Consider the following 8,574-nt stretch of genomic DNA (forward strand, 5'->3'; position numbering starts at 1 on the left):
CAAGCATTCTTATCATTTCAGTTGGAACCCTGCTAATTTTAACCGTCGGTTAATCTAACCGGACTTGGTGAAATTGGCCCTAAGTGTTTCCAATTTCTAAAAGTGGATGCACGGCGCTGCTCTACGGCCTAGAAAAAGCGTCTCACGAAAATCGCTGGCATTGCCTCTCTCAGGCTTCTCTCTGGTATCGATCATGTAACTTTTCCCCTAGGGCGGAAAAGTGAAAAGTGAAAAATTTTGCCATTGATTTCAATGCTAATATTTTTCACTTTTCACGTTTCCGCCCTAGGGAAATAGTTACATGATTGGTACCCTGATTCCTATTTAAGTCACGCATGCGCAGATATTTAGGGCCGGAGCACAGACTTTTGCATAAGCGCATAATCATAAGCATAAGGAAATTGATTGGTCCATTTCTTTATGCATATGCTTATGGACCAATCAATTTCCTTATGCTTATGATTATGCGCTTATGCAAAAGTCTGTGCTCCGGCCCTAAATATCTGCGCATGCGTGACTTAAATAGGAATCAGGGTACCAATCATGTAACTATTTCCCTAGGGCGGAAACGTGAAAAGTGAAAAATATTAGCATTGAAATCAATGGCAAAATTTTTCACTTTTCACTTTTCCGCCCTAGGGGAAAAGTTACATGATCGATACCAGAGAGAAGCCTGAGAGAGGCAATGCCAGCGATTTTCGTGAGACGCTTTTTCTAGGCCGTAGAGCAGCGCCGTGCATCCACTTTTAGGAATTGGAAACACTTACCCACATCCACTTTTCGGTACTGTCGGTCAAATCTCCATATGGTTCATGTCCGTGCTACATCCACTTTTCGATACTGTCGGTCATTTGGTTCATATCCGTGCTACATCCACTGTTCGATCTTTTCGATAGTGGTAGTACACTGAGCGCTTGACAAAGAGAGATGATCGCGCCGTCTTTGTCTCTCTTTCATCGCGTATGTGTGTAGTATCCGTGAAGGCACAAACACCGATACGTTGAGCACACGGATGCGATCGTTGAGAGATAAATCTAGACAAGGAGCGACAATGCTTTCTGGCCTCTCGTGGCAGAAAGCAACAAGGCTAACGGGCGCCTATTTTTTGAGAATTTTATATTTGTATATATGTTTAAATTATAGTTAAAATTATACGTGCAATTAAATATTGTATGTTGATCAATAATAATAGTAGAATAATAGGTAACAGAGTGAACAAATACGCAAGATGTAAGACAAAGGGTGCCTGTTAGACTTGGTAACTTGTTGCTTCGTTCCTATATAATATCGATGATACTTCGTACATCATATCAACGGGATAGAGAAATAGCACGATTGTCAATCCCTGTTTGACATTATTTTGTTAATGCAATTTACAAAAAAAAGACAAATACAAAAGTTATTTATTTATTAATTATAATATAATAGTGAATAATAAATAGCATTAAAAATATATTGATATTAATATATATTTTTGTACAATAATATAAAACCAGATATAACAAAATAAATTAATTTATAGAAATATAAAACATGATTAGTAGTAGAAAAAGTAAACAATAACTTACTTAACATAAACAATAACTAACTCTGAAATAAAATTGTATATAAGATTTTAATATAAACTGTAATATAGGTTCATAATTAAATTCTTTATATGAATATATAAAATGTAATATTTATTATATATTATATTTCTATATATTTTTATATATTATATTTTTATTTTGAATTTATATATGTATACTCTACGGCCTAGAAAAAGCGTCCCACGAAAATCGCCGGCATTGCCTCTCTCAGGCTTCTCTCTGTCCATACCCAGTAGGAAAGAGGATAGGAGCTGGATGTCTAATATGGCCGATGTGTACAGACGAAAAGTGTTTGTATGTGTGTATGTGTGTGCTGTATACGCATGTGTTGTGTACATACTTTCCGGGGCCATGTATTTTATAGGAGTTAGCGGTCTAGTATTATATAAAAGTCTGTGGTTCAACCGCAGGCGATAACAAACAAACGAATTCGAGAATCTCATAAAGCCCGTATCAGACTATGCATTGAGATTGAAATTTGACCAATCAAGACAAGAAAATTTTAGTTCCTTTTATTCTGATTGGTCAAATTTCAATCTTCAATACGTAGTCTGATCATAGACTAAACCACCATAGGCCATCACATACAAAATTCCGTAAGGAAGTAAGACGTAAGCGTAAGAAAATGGATCAATCCCAATCGAGTATTTGGCTCTCCGTAACCCCTCCACTTTTACGGAAAGCCCAATATTTGATTGTGATTGGTCACTTTTCTTACGCTTACGTTTTATGTCCTTACGGAATTTTGTGTGTGATGGCCTTTATAGAAATATACTGCGCATACCTGCAAAAGACTGTCTTAAACATTAGAAAGAGAGCGATAGTAGTCAGATCTCTTTCTCTTTCTAATCGGCTATGTGGTGGGGGGAATTGTAGAAGAGCGAGACTGGGAGTATATACGCATTTCCTCGTCTCTCTGTTCATTCTCCGCCAGCCGCGATATCCCCTCTCCTTCAACAGTGCGAGAGAGAAACAGATCCGACTAGTATATCTCTGTCCTTCAATGTTAAGATCGCCAAACCGTAAGAGCGCGCAGTCTATTTCTATAAGTCTATGAGTCTGATAGAATGATAGATGAAGACGGGCTTAAGGCCCGTATTCATAGTCGGTTCTTATATTTAATAGTGGTTTCGAATGAACGGGTTAACCCAATCCGGGTCAATTAATCACTATATTTTACTATGAATTCAAGTCTTTTATTGGCAGAGACGATGTAATGACGTCATTAATTATTTTCAGAGCGATTAAACCACAAACTTCTATATATTACTAGACGGCTAATTCCTACGAAATACATGGCCCCGAAAAGTATGTACACAACACATGCGTACACAGCACACACATACATAAACACTTTTCGTCTGTACACATCGGCCATATTACATATCCAGCTCCTATCCTTTTTTTCCTACTAATTCCTACTTAAGTCACGCATTCGCAGATGTTTACTTCTCATACATAATACATACTGTTTGGAGTCAATTTTTTGGTACAGTATATAAGGGAGTTAGCGGTCTAGTAATATATAGAAGTCTGTGGATTAAACCTACATTCGAAAACGCCATAAGTCCACTGACTTAAGTCAGTGGACTCTATACATATACTGGAATGAGTGATCATTTTGTTTGGCTGTCGCCACTATTTCGCCGAGAGAGAGGTGCTTATGGATGTCTGGCATCTCTTTCTAGTATTACCTGATTGGTCCATGGCATATCACGTGACATCAGAATGATGTGACGTGCATGTCATGAACTATGCCTATGAATACAAACCTTAAAGCCGCTGTTCATAGTCCGTTCTTATATTCAAGATCGTCTTAAGTACGGTCTTAAGATGCTAAGCGGCCATTTCATTGGTTGAATGAGATCTTAAGACGACCCAAAACTACACTTAAGACGATCTTGAATATAAGAACCATAGACATAGTACCAGGTATATAAATATGAAACCGGAATTTGCCCATAGATGGCCCTAGCTGTCAATGTTATACACCTGGTATATGTAGACCGAGTGTTGAGCAGAGCTGCCAGTTCGTGGGAAATGGAAGCCCCCACCACTTACCGCGGGACTTACTAACACAGACGTAGTCGCTACGTCATAGCGTGTACGTGTAGCTTCGTGCGTGGGGGCAGGCTACGAGCTACGAACAGCACTGAGCGATCACGAAAACGTTCGCCGCTCGCACATGTTCGGCCGTCGAATTTTCCTATTCGCTTGCAATATATGCAATATGAGTATGTCCTATTCTACGTGCATCTTTACCCCCACTCCTTAAATAAAGGCAAACGCTCGGTCTATGATATGAGATATACTATGTCTATGATATGAACAGACTATGAATACCGGCCTAAGTACATTCTTAAAGGCTGTTACGTCTCGACAACGCTCTTTTCTTACTATACCTCAGTTAGTGAGAAAAGGATAGCTCTCTATTTTTATAGGGCAACCTGCTTCCACCGGCTATACCCCAGGGACGCCGAGAGCTAGGACTGATCTAGTGGATTCTAGGGGAATGACGTAAGGCATGGAACTAATCTTTACTAGGGGTCTTTACTTGATGTTAAATATAGGGATATACGCATGCGCAAATATTTATATGTGATTCAAGAGTAATGTAATGCTTTAAATAAAACCGGATTCACACCTTGGCAGAAAAGGAGTAAGCAGAAAAGCAGAAGCCAATCAGAACTCGCGCTAAAAAAGCAGAATGTACTGCTTATTTTCAGCACGAGTTCTGATTGGCTTCTGCTTTTCTAGCATAAGTTCTGATTGGTTTCTGCTTTTCTGCTTTCTGCTTTTCTGCCAAGGTGTTAATTCTCTCTTAGGGTGCAAACCCATGCAGCGGAATAGCGTAACGCGGAACGAGAGCGGAACCAATCACGAGCGTTCTGTAGTTCTCGTTACGCTCGCGATTGGCTTTGCTCTCATTCTGCGTTACGCTATTCCGTTGCATGGGTTTGCACCCTAAGAGTTAGAGAAATAATTAATAAATTAAAGAAAAATATTATAAGAGAAGAAATTAGGAAAAAATATCAATTATTTATAAAAATTAGAATTAGATGGAATTAAAATGAGTTTATTAAGGGATCGGGTTTTTAATGATGAAAAAGAGGTCTTTGATTAATATCAATACTAGATCTTACTGGTTTCATACAATCCTAAATTTTAATTCAAGGGGGAAGGTTTAAGATATACGGTAAGTGTCGATCAGGGCAAAAAATGCTTGATAATGATGGAAATTCGGGAAAAGGGTAGAGTGTCACCGGGGCAATAAAGCTCGGCAACCGGGTTTCAAAGGTTAGACCATGTCCGAGTGAGATTAGAATTTAATGATGATATATTTTGTATTTTATTTAATCTCCTGTTGTCAGTATTTAATCGAAGGTTATAGGGTAAAGGAATGTATCGATCAAGGCAAAAAATGCTCGGCAGACAATGGAATGGTATAGGGTGATGATGTGAAAGTGTAGTCGAGGCACACCAGATGCTCGGCTACGATGGAATTCAAGGAAAAGGTAGAGAGTCACCGGGGCAATAAACTCACAGCAACCAGGTTTCAAAGGTTGGACTATGTCCGAGTGACAACAGCAGTAAAAATTCTAAGCAAAATCTAAATTTGTCTAGTATTGATACTAGGAATGCCCTGCCAAAAATAGTCGATTAAAACATAATTCGTTTTAATCGGTTTTAATCGGTTTTAATCGGTTCAATCCGCGCCCGGATTAAAAAGTAATCGATTTTAATTCCGAACGAACTATAATCAATTTTAATATCACTTTCGCGGATTATTTCCAATCTGAAATCATTACATTCTAATCCATATTGTTGTGAATCCAAATAAACAAGAATAATTGAATGGATATTGTAGCTGTCGTAGGTCGTCACATTAAGCATAATCCGCGATACAGTAGTGCGACCCGCAACTTGGCGGCCCACGCGCTCGCGCGTCCGCGCGTAGTTCTGGGCGGCGCCGCTACGCGGCGAAGATCGAGCGAGCCAGCCTGGAAGTAGAAAGCGGTCAAGCGGGGATATAAGGCGGACCCCCTGCGGAGAAATCGTATATTTGTTTTTAACAACTGACTCTGTTTCAATTGCAGAAACACCGATTCAATAATTGATTGTGACTCATGATAACAGCAAATCCGACTTCACACTACATAAAATCGATTTACTTTTCATCTGCGAAATCATAAAATTTTTTATTAAAAGGAATTATTTTTACCTATGGATTGACTATGGTAAATTCCAATTCAATTGCATTAAAACAGGTTTAATTATAACTTATGAAATCGTATAATTTTGGATTGAGGTGGATGTATATCATCCAACATTTACCCGCCTGAAGCGTACTAAATTCGATTTGACTATTTTCAATCGGTTTCAATACCGCATTTTCGGTACAGAAATCCCGATCAATTCGGATTACATTTTTTTTAATCCGTTTCAATCGACCATTTTCGGCAGGGTGTTCAAGTGATTGCAGGAAGATAAATTATTATTGGGGATTATTAAAGTTGACTGACTAGGAAACTGTCTGTCAGCAACATGCTAATGCTTGACAGGAGTTTCTTTTATTATCAAAGTGATGGAATAGGAATTAAGGTAATGGTTTGGGATAAATGGGCTGTTAGTCAATTGTTGATTTTGAAATAAAATTTGAAAATATAAGGGATGTTAGTAACTGCAGGTACTTACTGTACTGTAACAGGTAATCCTTTTTTTAGCTCAATGTCCTTTTTGTATCTTGTTTAAGCTTTTCCTTCTCATCTGCAAAGACCTCGGTTATGGATAAGATAGGCTGGATTGACATAGACAGGTGTATGCTCAAAGCTCAAAGTCTTTATTCCGGACTTTTATACAACTTGAGCTTATAAATCTAACGCGAAACTGACAGTATAATGAAAATAAAAGATACGCGGTTGTGTATTGAAATGATCGGCGGGACTGACTGCTGAAGGTGAAAATCTGCATCTTATATACCATTGAGAAGAAAGAGCGTTACGGGCCGTGTGCAGATCGTTCTGGGAATTTAGTTTGCATTCTAGAAATTCATTAAGGTGAAGGTCTTCTACGGAAATCTATGATGAAATTATTTCTAAGTATTGCCTATCGATTAGCAGTAAGTCCTTATCGACTGTTTATGTTTTTGGCGTTTACGTCGCGGATCTATCGGAGCCGCCATGGATCTGCGCACCTGCTTATCGCTTGCTGTCCTTTCATTTCGGTTAATTTTACAATGTTAAAGCTATAGTATAATATGGAAAAACTATAGTATAATATAAAAAACTATAGTATAATATGGAAAAAAGCTATAAGATAATATGAAAAAGCTATATTAATATTATTAATTTTATGGAATCACTTGTTAAATTTGTTTCATGTCTGGTTAATTTGGAAATTCAAGTTTTAGTATTTCATGACTGAAAGGAGTTATTCTAGATAAATTGTTAAATTGTTATATATGTACTATGTAATCCATGGTTCCATAAATGTAGAGGTTTCTTAAATCTATATACTATTCGCAATCGCATGGCTAAAGCTACTACCAAGCATATTAATTCATAGTGTAATGATAGTACATAGTATAGTAATGATCCCTTTATGGAAACGTTTTAGAATAAATTGTTTTTAATTTGTTATCATGAAGTTATCAAATTATTGTTCTTTACTTTATAATTAAAATTTGGATAATATTAAAAGTTGATAATTATTCGCAAAGGGTGTAAGAAAAATGTTTTTAACAAAAATTATTATTGCGCGCATTTTACAATTCCATAAAGAGTGGTGCGCATATTCCTTATTTTATTTATTTTAATTATATTATTCGTGTTTACGCAAAGATACTTATTATATATTTATATATAATTAATTAAAATCTTAAAGTTAAGTATTAGTATCGCTGATTATGTTAAAGTTCGCTCGCGAGCCTGTTCTTAAAGTAACCGCCGGTCAGTTCTAGAAAGTTACTACTGCGCAACTGCCTAGTTCTAAATAAAGCCTTTTGATTGGTCGGTCCAAGGAATCTTCAATTCCTTGCGCAATCGATTATTACTATTAAAAGAACTAAAATATAGTTAGTTTCTAAGTTAAATAACCATATGGAACTAGAACAATAAGCAATTAGTGAAATTGATTAATAACGGAAATAAGAGCAAATGGTTAAATAATTGTTCTATATTTCATAGACATAAAGGTGCCTTTTCATATGCAGCATGCTGCAACAGCAAAACAGTCACGTGATCAAAATTTACTAGAGTATATTTGCTGCTCATGAAAAGGTGTAGCGGCAACGACAACAGCAGCACAATAACAACATCAAATTCTAACCTTGAAAACATTTTTTAATTTTAATAGTTTTATTCAATTTTATAATGTACAATCAAAAATTACATCAGTGGTACAAAAAATGTGAGCAAGTTGTTAAAAAAAATAATGTTGAAACTTTCAAAAAACAAAAGGTTGCAATTGCAGCAGCAGCTAGTGCAGTTGGAGCTTGGGTCAGTAAAACTTCAAAAGAAAAGAGACATTATAAAAAGAAACAAATTTATGTAAGGTTACACCTTGTATAACCGCCAGTTCATGGCGGTAGGTGGCGCGAAAGGCAGTCCGCCATATTGATTTCGTTCGTGTCAGTGGCGTTGGACTCGTTCGCGATTGTGGTGCGCGAAACATTTGACCAAGACTGAACTAAATCGTGGCGCGGAAATTTTCTTAAAAGCGCGAGTGCGTTGTATCATTCCACGTTCATCTCTCAAGATGCTGCCACAAGAACGTATCGTTTCGTTAACTCTGAAAGAGTTGCAAGAGGAATCAGAGAGAAGATATAATAGAGGGCAGGAGTCACAGCTAAAAGAGTATCAGGCAATTAGAAAGAGACGAAGTCAAGTGACCTGGCTGTCCTTGTCTGTTAGCGCATGCGCAGAGTAGAGCGTACAGAGTCCGGAGAGTACATTAACGTAGTAAAAAATATTATAAAGTTATATTT

Source organism: Formica exsecta, unplaced genomic scaffold (assembly GCF_003651465.1).
Source record: "Formica exsecta isolate Colony F162 unplaced genomic scaffold, ASM365146v1 scaffold301, whole genome shotgun sequence".
NCBI lineage: Eukaryota > Metazoa > Arthropoda > Insecta > Hymenoptera > Formicidae > Formica > Formica exsecta.